The sequence below is a fragment of the Gekko japonicus genome, unplaced genomic scaffold (assembly GCF_001447785.1).
Source record: "Gekko japonicus isolate JY-2015 unplaced genomic scaffold, Gekko_japonicus_V1.1 scaffold55, whole genome shotgun sequence".
In the NCBI taxonomy this organism is placed as follows: Eukaryota; Metazoa; Chordata; class Lepidosauria; order Squamata; family Gekkonidae; genus Gekko; species Gekko japonicus.
The window spans coordinates 680,062-696,173 of NW_015160837.1; the positions used below are offsets into that span (position 1 = coordinate 680,062).

General features: G+C 44.1%; 1 protein-coding gene across 1 annotated transcript in view; it reads right to left on the reverse strand.

Moving 5' to 3' along the window:
* The window catches only part of KLHL5 (kelch like family member 5), a 67,915-nt gene extending 52,902 nt beyond the window's left edge, over window positions 1-15,013 (reverse strand). Inside the window, exons 1-2 of the mRNA XM_015418255.1 lie at window positions 14,893-15,013; window positions 9,141-9,297 (exon numbers count right to left, since the gene is read on the reverse strand). The gene's annotated coding sequence lies outside the window, so the exon portion shown is untranslated. The remainder of the gene's footprint in view (window positions 1-9,140; window positions 9,298-14,892) is intronic.
* Window positions 15,014-16,112: the final 1,099 nt, after the last annotated feature.

Below are 16,112 nucleotides of genomic sequence, written 5' to 3' on the forward strand. Positions count from 1 at the left end.
CTGTGCTGCCTTCTCCTGCCGCCTCGATTACACTGGGCAGCAGCCCAGCTGATATTGCCGTGCCTGCGGGGAACCTATAGCTCCCTGCAGATACAGCTCTACACTGCCTTCTCCTGCCACCCAGTTTAAACCAGGTAGCAGGAGAGGGCAGCCTAGCTGGGACTGGTTGCCCTGCCGGCAGAGCTCTGCGCTGCCTTCTTCCGCTACTCCGTCTAAACTGGGCTGCAGGAGAAGGGAAGCCACCCCCAGGATCAGGCTGGTATTTTTTAAATGGTATTTTCCAGTTTGGGTCTATTGGACCTGAAAATTTTCGGGATTTCTGAAAAATCCAGGATCCAAATACCGTACTGGTATTTGAATCTAGGATTTTTCAGGAATCCTGATTTTTTTTCGGGTTCAATAGACCTGAACCAAAAAATACAGTTTTGTTTTGTTTTTTTTAATTGCACACCTATATCCATTTAAATTTTATCCATTCCAGACATTTATCCATCTCTTCTGCCATTTTATCCCTACATTACCCTGTGAGGTAGGCTAGGATAAAAGAGAGTGACTGTCCCCAAGGTTGCTCAGCAAGTTTCATGGCCAAGTTGGAATCTAAATCCAGATTTCCCCAAGCGCTAGTCCAACACTCTATCACATTGGCTCTCTGGGACAGCAGATACTTAAAGACGCTAATAACTCTAAAACAGGAAACCAACAAACTCAAAGTACGTTAGTCACATGATCAGCACCTTACTGTTGAAAACATGGTGAGGATCTGTACAATTTTAATAAGAAGTCCTCTAAATATACCGAAACATTAATAAGTCAAACCAGGCTGGATCCAATGTCAAGTAGTTTCAGATCAGAAGCAGTGTGTCTCTGGGACACAGCAACTCCCTTCCCCTACCATCCTCTGGTGCCAGACAGGCAAATCAGATTGGGTTGTTGTACATATTACTAATCCACACTGATAAGCCTGGACTCCAGTACATTTCTTTCCTGGACCAACTCATGCTACCTCTTGCATTCAGTTGATGATTCCAGCTGGTTACAAGTCTGAGTGTGATGCAAGATTTTCTGGATTAGAATTTTTTCTCAAGAGAGCTTACAGTTATAATGTGGGCCTTTGTCAAGAAACATAAACAGCTGCTGGGCAATGGGCAAATTCTCTGATTTAGAATAATAGAACCAGAGAGTTGGAAGGGACCTCCAGGGTCATCTAGTCCAACCCTCTGCACAATGCAGGAAATTCACAAATACCGATGGCCAACCTTGTCACATGGGCAAGAATGGTCAGGAGGCTCCTTCCTATACAACTAGCACTGGTCTAGGGTTGGGACTGATGACTAGCAAAAAGGACTTTTGTCAGCAGCCCTGCCCACATGGAGTGAATTGTTCAAAAATGGTTGCAGTGCTGGGACAAAGCCAGAGAAAGTGGCTTCCACACTGTTGTTGTTATGCCTGTTCAGATGTAACAATATAGTTACAGTAGCATGCATGATTCACTTGGAATGCAGAAGCAGCAATCCTCAGAATTACACTTATGCAAATGGCACTAAACTTATCTACCCCAATAATTGAAATGCAAATGGAAAACTGCTCATGCATTTACCAAAAAAAAAAAAAATCCTTTGAAACACCTCCGTGCTTATTTCTTACTCCTGTATTGTTCAGCCACTTTAATCTTGTTTACTTCCATATCTAGCGGTACAAAATTGCACATGTTACACCAGACGATCTTCAGAGGAATAATTTACCTTTATCAAGTTGAAACCCCCAGGCCATGGACAACAATAGCAGATTTTTCCTACCACAGCTTGTACAGAGATGGCTTTAGCCAAGTTACAGGTGGCTTTTTGCAAATGTGTGGGGGGGGGGGGAATAAGGCAGCTTCACCAGAGTTTTTGCTCCACTTCAGCATTCAAACGAGATCATTTTTTTTAAAGTATCAACACCGTGATGTCCCCTAATTGTCCCTTTCCTGTGTTTTCACCCTACTCTGCAGCAATCTTTTCAGAAAGATGGCAGTGAAAGCATGCTCGTGGACAGGAAGGTGAGTATTTCCACAGTTCCCTCCACATTAACACTATTTTCCTTGCCTCAAGTCAACCACACACCCCTGGCCACCATTTCCCCTGCCACTGTGTAACAACACACACATGTGCGCGCACACACACACACAGTGACTCCTCTGAATCCCCAGCTTTTCTTTCTTTTTAAAAACAAAGTTAGAGTGTCCAGTGGCACCTTTAAGACCAACAAAGTTTTATTCAAGGTGTGAGCTTTTGTGTGCATGCAAACTTCATCAGACGATGAAATGGAATTACAGATCATACTTGTAGATATACAAGGTGGCTTGTTAAATTAGGATGCAAAATAGTGAAGATGTTTTTTCACAGATAAAAACAATGACAAGCTTGGTTTCTGGTTATCATCTTGCTATTCATAGAATCATAGAATGTTAAGAGTTGGAAGGGACCTTGCAGGTCATCTAGTCCAACCCCCTGCACTCTGCAGGAGCATAGCTGAAAGATAGCCCTACAAAATACCCAAAAGATGGTCGTCCAGCCTGCGCTTGAAAACGTACAGCAAAGGAGCATCCACCACCTTCCGAGGCAGACTGTTCCACTGCTCAACCACTCCTACAGTTAGGTTCTCCTGATATTTAGCTGGTAACGACTCCCTTGTAATTTCCACCCATTAGATCTAGTCTTGCAATCTGGAGCAAGAGAGAATAGATCCGCTCCATCTTCTACATGACAGCCCTTCAAATACTTGAAGACTGCAATCATGTCCCTTCTAAGCCTTCTCTTTCCCAGGCTGAATTCCCAAGCTTGTCGTTCTTTTTATCTGTTAAAGGACACTTCACTATTTTGCATGCTAATTTAAGAAGCCACCTTGTGTACATACAAGCATGATCTGTAATTCTATTTCATCGTCTGACAAAGTGTGCTTTTCACACAAAAGCTCACACCTTGAATAAAACTTTGTTGGTCATACATGCCCCTGGACTCTAACTTTGTTCTATTGCTTCAGACCAACACGGCTGCACATTTTGATCTTTCTTTTTTAAAGGTATCGAGATGGTTTCATTGATGAGATATGCCTTTCCCTTTATAGATCCATAATAAAAGGGGCTAGTACCTTGCTTTAAAAAAAAAAAGCTGGGAATTCAGAGGAGCTAGGAGGTAGATTATTGTAATGCTACAGTTAGTGGTCAGTTTTGTTCAAAAAATAAAGCCTAATGACACGAGACTAGCAGCTGTGCACAGCTAATGCAAGAGAAGTAGATTAAAATTCAGATGGATTTGCAGTGGCAAAGAAGTATCCACACACAGGCTGAGTTCAGACTGGCAACTTGAAGACTCAGAATAAACTGTTCCTGGTTTTCCCGGTCACACTGCACCGACTGATGCGGCTTTTTCTGGTAATGCGGTTATGTGCGCTTATGAGCATAAGTGCATCCCTACCGGATCACGGCTTTTTGCGTTCACACTTCCGGGAAGTGGGATAATCGCGTGGGGTTTGGTACCACTTTCACCTGGTACCTTTTAAACTCAGGAGGGAAGCATTACAAGATGGGTTGAGTACAGCTGGGGAACGCCTGACAGATGTGCCTGTGTGAACGGCCCCTTTAATCTGTTTGTGAAATGTTTCTGGCTCGTGCCTATATCGGGGCAAACTGCCAGTCTGAACTCGGCCACAGTTTTTGGTCATGAAAGTTAATAGGAGAATTGTTGCCATGTGGAGGTAGGCTTTTTTGCAATACTGAATGCTATTTCAAACAAGAAAAAAGGGGGAAATATGCCGTACATCATATTTAAGCTGTGCACATGTGTATTTGTAGCCATCTGGCTCTTTAACACATGTACAAGAAGGCCTGGTCCAAGGATTTGGCCACCCTAGGCCAGGATGCCCAAACTGCCCTCCCCCCAGGAAGCAGGAAGATGCAGGTAGGTAGAAGATGGTGCCTGTCTTCCTTGCTCCACTCCCCCTCTCCCGCTGCTGGGCCACAGCAAGATGCCGGAGTGTGCATTACTTGTCCCATTGTGGCAGAGCAGTGTGTGCTGGCAGTGCGAGGTGATGCCCACCCTCTTTGGTGCTACATGCCACACACACACACCCTAGCCAGACCAAGCAAGGCAAGGTGTCAGGAAGGGGTCCAGCTCAGGCCCATCCCAGAGGGAGGGAAAGAAGGAGCAGACACTCCACTGGCTGCCCCCTGGGGCTGGGGGTCACCTCCTGATGCTGTGAACAGGGGTAGCCAGGCTGGGTGGCGCCCTAGATAATCACCTAGGGCTACCTAGTAGACAGGCCACTCCTGCGCATAAGTAGCAATCAGAAAAGGATCAGGCCCACTCACAAGTATCGTAAAGAGACAGTGAGTATTGACACATGATTGTACACAGTTCATACAGAATACATGGCACCTTTATCATGCATCATATTCCAGTACAAAAAAGTCTCATCCAAATCAGCTCCATGTGGATTTCCTTATTTATGAGAGTATCCACAATATTTGGTAAATAATAATAATAATAATCTTTCAATTTATTGATCGCTCAATCCTTGCAGAGCTGCCGGCTCTGAGCGATTTACAGTTACTCATGTGTAGACACGGGACTAACAATGATGGGGGTAAGGGAGGACAACATATATCATTTAAATCACACACTTCGTATTGAAATACTTTAAAATTAAGAGTGGTCCCCTTGTAAAAAGTAGTTAACTTTTCAAGCACAGATAAATTGGTCCAGATATTTTATCTTTCAAACAAGTAGTTCCAAGTTAAAATCTTAAACCTTGACCAACTGCAGTCGCCTCTTTCTCGCTCTTTCTTAAGACTGCAGTACTGGTCTTACCATGTCCTCTTTTCTGCCAACCTGGCCAGAATTAATACCGAGAATTCAGAGAAAGTTGTTGTATCTCCAAAGACGCCAGAATACAGACCAAAGAGAGGAGTCTTATGTTTCTGAAAGATCGTCATGCTTTGGAAAGTCTCCCAAAACAGAATACCAGTTATGGGGCAGCCCCAGAGAATCCCTCTCTACACATTCCCATGGAATCTAAACACATGCACTAGCCTTAAGTGTCCCAGCAACACCAGTGTGACATCATAATTTGTGACACTGCATCAGCACAGCCCTCAGTATTCCCATCATAGACATTCATTTATTGAGTTTTATGATTAAGTTTTAGGATTAGGCCATTAATTTATAACATAATGTTAAGCATCGCTAACTCATGAAGGTCACAAACCAACGCCAGGATCTAAACAATCTCACAGCTAACGCTACATGTTCAAGGGGTCTTTGGACTTGTGCTTCTCAAAAAGCACCCCCTCTTTCCACATTAAAAATTCTCTCGACATCATTATGTGTGTGCATGCACACATAGGTGTTAAAAGCATTAGAACTATTAGATATTACAAAGCAAAAGGGGGGGGCAAACCTAAAAAAAGCATTTTGGATACTGACCCAAGAACTGTTTTCTTAGAATTATTACAACAACCAAACATAATAACATTGGTACAAATCTATGCACAAATACTTGGAAATAAGTCTAACAGAACATAGTACAATTTAGCAAATATGCATAGGACTGGGCTGCAAGCAACCTGACTCCATTAAAATAATTAATAATAATTGTAATGTATTAATATGAAACACATTTCTGTCTGGGACTGAGAAGATATCAAAGCAATGCATGGACAGCAAAATAAAATATCTGCAGTCCATTAACTTCTGACAGCTGGATAAATTATGATAGATTACAATGTTTTTTGTTATTGTCTGTTAAATTTAATAGTCCAAAATTCTTTAATATTGTAATCTCATCTGTACCAAAACAGTGCTCATGTACAATGTTTTAGAAACTTGGCTTCCATCCTAATTCTTATTAGCTCAGCCTTGTGGAACGTATTATAAATGACCACAAGATATTCTTAATGAATTTGCCTATTGTTATTTGGCAGGCAACACAGTTCTCCCCGATTATTGGCATTAACATCCGTAGACAAATTTGAGAAAGGTTTGCATTAAAATTGAAAATGAGTGCACGACCAGCAGATTTGGTACCAGTAAACGGGCATTTTAAAAAATGCAGACTTCAGTATCTGCCATGTAACACATAACACTGACATCAAACTAACTTCTAGAACTAGAGATGAAGATGCAAGGAAAGAACAGAAACGTTTTGGTAAAATATTGTTCCCTAAAGCCTAGTATGGCAAATGTTCATTGCACATGCTGGCTCAAATGACACTTCCCACCTGCAAGGCCCTGGGCTGTTTCCGCACAGAGGTGAAGGCAGGAATTCTTTCCCCTGCATAACAGTCCTGATCGAATCTCAGGTTCCCACCAGGAACTAGCAGCTACAGTATAGCTGCAAGTCCTCATGGCAAACTCATCAGTTTGGTCTAATTAAACTCTAAGTTAACACATATCCAATGGTTGGTCTGATATTACAGCTGACCCGAGCCTCTCAAATCTGCAGTTTTTTACAGTAAAAATACAAAATCAGATAAACAGCTCTTTTCATATACAGGAATAAAATGCATGTATTTAAAATGGCAAACAGTGCTTGATTTCACTGTACATATTTAAGTTTTCCCCAAATTCTAAATTTTATTTCTGGGGGGGGGGGGATTCTGCAAAGTTCTGCTTTTCCAGCTATCCCAGGAAGATCCACTAGGTTACCTTCTAACATTTACTGAGTGCCAGTTTTTACTGTCAACAAGAACAGAAGTCTTATCAACAAAAGGTGAGAGAGTTGTCATAATTACTGGGATCTATTTATTTACATCGAGACCATTTTCCGTCCACAGACTTTTACTATTGTTGTTGTTTTAATTAAAATATGTATACCCCACCTTTACCCTTGGCTGTGATTGGCTAGGCTAAGTCAATGCTATCAATGGGGAGGGCAGAAGCATGTCCTGAGATCAGGCTGTTCTGTCATTAAGATTCTCTGTTTGCTTTGAGTAGCTCTGATCCTAGAAAGGGAAAGCTAGTCAGAAGGGCCTAGGGACAGAGCAGAATCAGTTACTTTTTCCCCACCATAGAGAACGGAGGGGATAGGGGCGACCTGTTTGAGGGCCCACAGAATTGGACCCCCTGGTCCAATGCTCTTGAAACTTGGTTGGTATCTTGGGGAGAGGCTCTAGCAGCTACCCTGCGAGTTTGGAGTCTCTCCCTCCAGCCCCCTCCCCTCCAGCCCCCAGAATATACCCTATGTTTTCGCCATTGACTTCAATGGCCCATAGGATACAATGGGGCTGAAATTGACATTCGGGAAAGCCTCCCCTGGTACTGACGAAACTGACATGCGGGAGTCTTACTGCCAGCTGAAATTGATTCTGCCCAATTCGGTGGAATCCGAATGGGCCGAATTTTTTTTTTTTTTTGCACACCCCTAGGGAGGAGAACTGAAACAAAAGGTAAAGGGCATGTGATAAGCAACAGCTGAATGGGTAAGAGAGTATATTTTCAATATTTATATTGTATTAGAGCTAGAAGCCACAACTAGCAACCCAAATGTGGAGATGTTCACATTTGGTCTGCTGGCTGTAGTTTCTTATATCAACACAGAAGAAAAAAGCCAGGGAAACGCTATAGCTTATAAATTTATACTATGTTTATGACATGCAACTGCATAAGAAAGATATCAGCAATTCTCAGATAAGTAACAATTTTAAGTAAATACAAAAAGATAGCCTGAATAACGAAGGTTCCGGATTCTTCTCTTTGTTTCTTGCCTTTAACATAATATAAAAAAGCTGTCCCAGAATTCCATGATAGAAAAATCAACGTCTCCCCACAATGACATAACCAGCATAACATAAGGCAAAATACCCTTTAAAAATGCAGAAAAAACACCCTCATTACCATGCAAAAGCCACATTTTTCCATGATGTTGAACACCAGGCCAATTAAACTATTCAGCAGTTATGCTAAACAAACAAAACAAAATCGATTTTTTTTTAGTGATGTCTAGCTGAACACCAAGTCCTTCCAGATATTTCATCAGAGTGGCTTGGCCAAGTTACTTAACCTTTGCTCCAGAGTCTGATTTTTAAAATAAGATTAAGGCTTTCCTTAAGCCAAGAGCTGCAGAAGAAGTAAATGTGCCCATTCCATAAGATGGACCTATATTGAACTCAAAAAGTTATAGAACAATTAGCATGAATCAGAATCACATGACAAGCAGACTTCTGTTACCCAACTCCAACTGATCTCTTTTTCCAAATGGACAGCAGGATTGTTGTTGCTACAAAAAGCGCTATCACTGCTAACAAGTTAACTAAATATATTTGGATCTGTTGTCGAAGGCTTTCACGGACGGAGTTCATTAGTCGTTGTAGATTTCCCGGGCTGTATGGCCGTGGTCTTGGCATTGTAAGACCTGACGTTTCCCCAGCAGCTGTGACTGGCATCCTCAGAGATATAACACAGAAAGATGCAGTACTCTCTGTGTCAAGGTGAGAAGAAAAATGGTAGGCAGGTAATTTATATCTACTCAGGAAGGTGGGGTAGGGCTGAGTCATTATCTTGTAGGAGTTCCCCAGGCAATTAACATGCTAATGGAGGAGCTTTCCTGAGGGGGTTCTTTTGTATATGGATTGTTTCCTGAGGAGGTTGCATATATGTATTGTATAAACATACGCATACCACATATATTACATCCATCCTCCAAAAAATTCCAGAGAGATTAGAGGAATGGTACACCACCTTTCTTCTCACAGACCTTGAATTGGAAACCTCGGATAGGGTTTGCCAGATTCTGTACAGCTGCCAGAGTTTACCAAGGCAGAGCGTTGATTCAGTGACACATATTTGTTTATATATATATATATCCACTCTGTTAATGTATATTTTATTCTGCCAGTCCATGATAAGAATAAATCATGGATTCATTGATAGCAAAAATTTGCTTTCATGCAAAAAAAACCAACCTAAGGCATGACCTAATCAAAGCTAAAAAATCTTGACACCCCACTGATTTCAGTGACAAGAGATGTGCAGTCCTCTTACTCTGGCTTACTCTAGTATGCATCTCCCTTTGCATTCACCAGGACTGGTTACCCTGCTAAGTATGCCTGGGATTGCATTTTCCATGAACTCTGGACAACACATTCTGCCTTCAACATTGCTTACCTTTTGGCACTGAAATTAACTGAAGTCCAACGCTGGGTGAATCACAAGCAAAACTTGAAGCATGATTTTAAAAAGACAGTTACTTATATTGCCCATCTAGATGGTGTGTAGTTCCATACTCTTCTCTTTCAAGACATTCCAAGCAATAAAATGAGTCCTGGGGGGAAAAAATAGAAAATTATTGAAGAATGTGAAGAAGCAATTCAAGAAAATAAAATGGCTGAGGTGTAAATATAGGGCACTGCAAACAAGGCTAAAAAATCTGAATAATTTCTTTAGGTGTGAAGCATATTATTTTACCTGTAATATAGCTAAATAGTAACAATTGGCTACTTTTGCCAGCATTTGGGCAATTTCATTTTTCTCATGATTTGTTGTTGTTCAGACGCGCAGTTGAGTCCGACTCTTCGCAACCCCATGGACCAGATCACGCCAGGCCTTCCTGTCTTCCGCCGTCCTCTGAAGTTTGCTCAACTTCATGTTCGTTGCATCTATGACACTGTCTAACCATCTCATCCTTTGCCGTCCCCGTCTTCTTTGACCTTCAATCTTTCCCAGCATCAGGGTCTTCTCCAGTGAGTGCTCCCTTCTCATTTGGTGGCCAAAGTATTTGAGCTTCAGTTTCATTATCTGGCCTTCCAGGGAACAGTCAGGGTTGATTTCTTTTAGGATTGACTGATTTGATCTTCTTGCAGTCCAAGGGACTCACGATATTCTGTATATTTTAGAAGCCGATACGACAGCCACTATACGTTAGATCAGGCATCCCCAACCATTGCGGGTACTTTTAGAATTCTGAGAAATGATAGTGGGACCCACCACAAAATACCTGTCATGGGGGTGGTGTTAAATGGCTGCTATGCAGTTGGTCCTGCCTCCATGCTCTGGGAGGTTCCAAGCAAAGTGTCAGCCTATAAAGAGAAAGCTGTTTCTGCATGGGCACTAAAAGGCAGTACCAGCTGGGCTATGTCAAAGTGCCTCCTGCGTTAAGGTGGGTGGAGGAAAGTTGCTTTGTGGAAGAAGAGAGAGTGTCTGGTTAAAGCTTCCAAAGGGGTAGATTAGCTGCCTCAATGGCCAAAGAGAGAAGTCTTGAAGTATAAAGACCTAAGAAAGGCTGTTCATTCGTTCTTTATTACAATCATTTGACCAATCATATACATAATTTTACAATTATAAATTCAAAGTTAAGCGTATACCAAATAAAGTCAATTTAAAATTTAAAATCTAATTACAATATATTTTCCAAGACGTCAATATCACCAAATGAAATCTAGTCGGTAGTCCACCAATACACTTACTAGAACATCAGCACATACAAATTAATAGTGATCAGTTAAGGCCTAAAGGGGCCTCGCTAAACAACTAGCCAGTGACAAAGGCCTGATAGTGATCCTTACTCACCGCAGAAAGAGACCAGAAGCCACAATCAGAGTGGCTTTGCCCATTTCTCACCCTGAGCAGTCCCCTATTCCCTCCCTTGCACTAGTAGAAGAAGAAGGGATTGGATTTATACCCCGTCCTTCACTACCCAAAGGAGTCTCAGAGCGGCTTACAATCTCCTTTCCCTTCCCCTCCCCACAACAGACACCCTGTGAGGTAGGTGGGGCTGAGAGAGCTCTGACAGAAACTGCTCTTTTTCAAGAACAGCTCTTATCAGAACTACGGCTTGCCCAAGGTCATCCAGCCAGGTGCAAGTGGAAGAGTGGGGAATCAAACCCGGTTCTTCCAGATTAGAGTCCACACACTTAACCACTACACCAAACTGGCTTGTGGGCTGCATAAGAGCCCTGGACAGGCCGGTTCTGGCCCCCGGGTCTTATGTCTGACACCCCTGAGCTAGTGAGTTATCATCTCAAAGAGTTTACATTTACATCAAAATGTACTCAGAACATAAGGCAGTTGTTTAACCGATTATACAAATCTAGTAGAAATCGAGTATTGAGTGGAACAGTTAAAAAGCAACAGAGATTTGATCCAGATTTCAAAGGGAATAATCAAACTTGTTTAAGATGTATTCGTTACTCTCTTAACCACCTTGCCATACGCATCCAGTTGGTTAACAGGCAGGCTTTTTCTACATTCAGTGCATACTTATGAGCAAGGCAGGGATTTTAACTGGCAAATGATTCCAAGTACAAAACTAAGGAGTATTCACTATTCCAGTTAACATAAACTACAAAGCTGCAATACTGGGGGGGGGGGGCATCAAACATGAAGTTTCATGAGTAAAAACATACTAGTGCATTAAGCACCCTTCTCCTTTAAAGATATAAACTCCACATTTGAAACAAAAAAAAAAGGTCACTGCTTCCTGTCTGGGCTTGTCCAGTGGATGACTACATTCTGAGAAAAACTTTTGGGTTTCCCCCCCCTACTTTGATATTGATATAATTATGTAATTAGAGTGTTATGAAACAACTATGCTATCTCAACAAAACTACATCTCAGAAAGGACTGTAGCTACAGCTACTGTTTAATCTAAAGATGCACCTAAGATTTTTGTTTTCAGAAGAGTTCAGGATTCAGTTTCTCATAAGAAATGTATTGTCTCAGTGACAAGCTACTGGAGGATTGAACACTGGGAAAATGTACTACCTAGAGAGAAGATATTTGGCACCAGCACAAAAAATGAGTCAGTCTCTCCAGAGAGAATTATGGATGGAAAGGCCCCAAATTTAAGAGCTGTATATCAAAAATATAACCAGCACAGTTTCTGTATTTGTACATTTGCAGAAGCAGAATTCTATTCTAAATGCAAAACAATAACTCACATTCAACTGATCATTTAGTCCCTGAAACTATGGCCATTAGGCAGCCATTTGTTGGCTATCCCACCCAAGCTCGTAGCCAGGGTTTTTTTAAGTCGTGGGGCATTTACATATCTTGGGGGGCACTGGCTAATCAAATTAAAGGAATACCTGGCTCCTTCCCCTCGCCTGCCACCACTCAAGGGCCCTAGGCTAGATGGGAAGTCGTGGGGCCCTGCCAGTAACTCAGGGGGCCTAGCCCCGAGATGCCCCATTGTCGCTACGGGCCCGATCCCACCACTTAAGAGGCCTGCCTGGCATTGACCAGAACTAGGGATGCCAGCTTCCAGGTGGGACCTGGGGATTCCCCAGAATAACAGCACATCTCCAGACTACAGAGATCAGTTCCCCAGGAGAAAATAGATGCTTTGGAGGGTGGAATCTGTTGCACTGTACTCCACTGAGACCCCTGTACCTCCCCAGGCTTCATCCCCAGATCTCCAGGATTTTCCCAACGTGAATCGGGCAACCGTACCCCCCATCCCCCACCGGTGGCCAGGGGGCACCTGGCAACCCTAACCAGAGCCCAGGCTTTTCCAGCACGGCCCTGGCTCTGTGGGATGGGCTCCTGGAAGAGGTGATCCCCCCCCCCCGGGAGATTTTCAGGAAGTGCTGCAAGGCTCGTTTGCCAGGGTTTGTGAGAGGGTTTGAATGGCACACATCTTTTAACAGGGGAGGGAGAAGAGGTTTGGGTTTGCTATTTTATTTTTGGTTTTAACTGAATTATTTTTAAGAATTATTGTAAACCGCCCTCAACCACAAGGAAAGGCAGGATATAAATGTTTTAATTACACACACACATAAAAAATTTGATGCAGATGGATATTCCACTCTCCTTTTAGTGCCATCAATAATCCAATAATCCAACCTATTGCCTGGAAAAGGCAGCCCATCATAACATAATGTGCGCACATGCACACACGCTTTCCTCACCATCCAAGCTCCCGCAAACTCTGAATCTATCATACTTGGCAGAATAATACAGAGCAGCAGGGGGAGGAAGCCCATCTAATCTCTTTGCACAGGTCATGAACCACAGTCCGTGGTAATTAATTTTTAATTACTTTAGTGCTGCCTTGCATTAGCCTCCGCAGATCAGATGAATCACTTGCCTGAATAAGAGCAAGCTAGGGTTACAACACTTCCTGATGAACAGAAACATACTTAGAATGTAAGTGGGTTTGAATCTGAAAGATGAGAGAGCTCAGCAGGGTTAACAGATATGCATTGGCTTCTAACTCACATCCATATCTTCCTTGCAGAATAAAAACCAAGCCATTCGAAGGCTCAAAACTCTTGGTACGTATGCCTGTAAGTGTGCCAAATTAATCACCAAAACCCTAATTTTACTTTGAAAGAGAGAGATTTGGAAATATGCATGCAGTAGTCTGGTACAGGACAACTGTCCTTCATAGAGTTGCCAGCTTCCAGGTGGGGCCTGGAAATCTCCCGCTTTTACAACTGATCTCCAACTGACAGAGAAGAAGAGATTGGATTTATACCCCGCCCTTCACTCAAGAGTCTCAGAGCGGCTTACAAACTCCTTTCCCTCCCCACAACAGACACACCCTGTGAGGTAGGTGGGGCCGAGAGAGCTCTGAGAGAAACTGCTCTTTTTCAAGAACACCTCTGACAGAACTATGGCTTGCCCGAGGTCATCCAGCAGCTGCAAGTGGAGGAGTGGGGAATCAAACCCGGTTCTCCCAGATTGGAGTCCACGCACTTAACCACTGCACCAGCTCTCCTGGAGAAAATGGCTGCTTTGAAGGGTGGACTCCATGGCATTGTACCATTCTGAGGCCCCTCCCCTCCCCAAACCCCACCCTCTCTCAGATCCACCCCCAAAGTCTCCAGGTATTTTCCAACCCAGACCTGGCAACCCTAGTCCTTCATGCGGAAGGAATGGTTTGCAAGCTTTGAGGGGAGGCTTCATCCTATGCAAACAAAAGTCCAAACACTTAAAGCTAATTGTCACTGGATCTGCACTTAGAACTGGAATCATTAAAAGTGTCTTGTGGCACTTTAAAGACTAAGGCAATTTCATCCCAGCCTTTGGGGACTCGGCTTCTTTAGATGAGTCACTCAGGGCATCTAAAATAGCCGTGAGCTCTAATCCACCTAATTTTAGGCTAGAAACATTTTTTTTTGGTTAGTCTTTAAGATGCCAAAAAGGCTGAGTTAGAGAATTACTCAGCGAATGGGCGGAAATTAAATAAATAAACACAGCTCCCGTTATCCATAAGGGCAAGTAGGACAAAGGGGGTTTAAAGTAGGGAGACCGAATCCTCATCCCTTTCAGACTCCACCCCACCGCCCTCTCCGGACCCTGGAGGCATCTTAAAGGCAAATTAAATTTGATTGCAGCATAAACCACGGGTGCAAGCCAGTGTTCCCTCTAAACTGAGTTAGTGTGAGCTAGCTCACAGGTTTTTAGCCTCTGGCTCACACATTTCTGTCTTAGCTCAGGAAGGATGGGCCTCCAGAGCAAACTAATTTATGCAGTAGCCAAATCGCTCGCTCACAACTTTAATGCCAGTAGCTCACCAAGTGGAATTTTTGCTCACAAGACTCCACAGTTTAGAGGGAGCACTGGTGCAAGCTAAGATATGTCACAGCCACTCGGAGTCCGAGGTCCCCAATCTCTGTTGAAAACCTGCCCAAGAGTGCAACTGGGGCCACAGAAGCAACGAGCGAAAGGACACTTTGCGCATGGTCAGGAACTCGTGGTCAGTCCAGCCCCCCCCCAACCCCCTCAAAATTGGCTCAAAGCAAGCCCTGCAGGAGACGCCAACGCCTTCCCTTGTGCCTCAGACAGGAATCCTCGGAAAGACACGAGCGATACCGCCAGCCCCCCCCCCCCCCCCGGCAACCAGGCGGGCGCCGGAGCTGAGGGGGCGGGCAGACGACCCTCGGGGGCTGCCTCCCACCCCGACCCCTTTTCTCACCTCACCGACGGCCCCAGGGGAGGGACCGGGAGGGGAGGAGGAGGGGGGGGCTCCCGTCCCGCCGCGGAAGATCGGAGCAGGGCGGCCAGCGAACGTCCCTCCCCGCCCCCCAACTGCTGCGGAAGCGCCACAACAACAGCCCCCTCCCTCCTCGGGAGGCCGAGCCACGCCCCCTTTCCCCAGCCACGCCCTCCGGGGCGGGGCGAGACCGCCTCAGAGCAACACTGCCACGGTGGTGGCGACTCGACAAAAACTGGGAAGAAAGAACTTTGCCCACAGGCCCCGCCCTCCCAACCTGGGCTGACCAATCACCGCCTCGCTGTGCTGCTTCCTCCTCCCCCCGTCTTCACAGCTGGCGCGGAGGTGACAGAGAATTCCTTGTGATGTCCAATGTGATACGACATAGACGACCAATGTCGTCGTCTGGCGCCGCCGGCCGCCCTTGGGGGCGTGCGCGCGCTCTGTCGCGAGGGGGGGGAGGGAGGGGAGAAACAAACGGCCCATTTACTTCCGCGAGCTCTGAGGAAGAGGCTGTTAGGATGGAATGTGGGGGCAGGCGGAGGGCGTGGTTTTGCAAATGAGGAGGCGGGGCTTTTAGAAGAAGGGGTGTGGCCGGGCGGGCTGGTTTGTTTATATTTTTGTGACAGGATTTTGTCCCTTCTGCGCAGGGTCGCTAGTTAAAATGTGTATTTGAAAAACAAAACCCTGTTTGTTCCAAAGTTTATTGAAGTATACATCATTTTTCAATGCTTACATTTTTTATTCATATTGTACTGGTTAATATGTTTAACTGTTCTTTAGTTCGTTATGGACTTGGCTAATGTTATAAAAATGTGATTGTTATGTTTTCTTAATACTATTGTATTATACCAATAAAATGTTATTGGAAAAAAAATGTTTTGTTTTATCTGGGTATCTGGTCTGCTGTACAACAGTAAGATTGGAGGCCAGTAGGACTTTAGATTGGTTTAGCATAGGAAAAGGAGTACCAAGGATGTATATTGTCGCCTTGCTTATTTAATATATATGCAGAGTACATCATGCGAAATGCTGGCCTGGATGAATCACAAGCGGGAATTAAGATTGCTGGGGAAAAGATCAACAACCTCAGATATGCAGACGATACCACTCTAATGGCAGAAAGTGAAGAGGACCTAAAGAGCCTCTTGCTCAGGGTAAAAGAGGAGAGCGCAAAAGTGGGCTTGAAGCTCAACATCAAA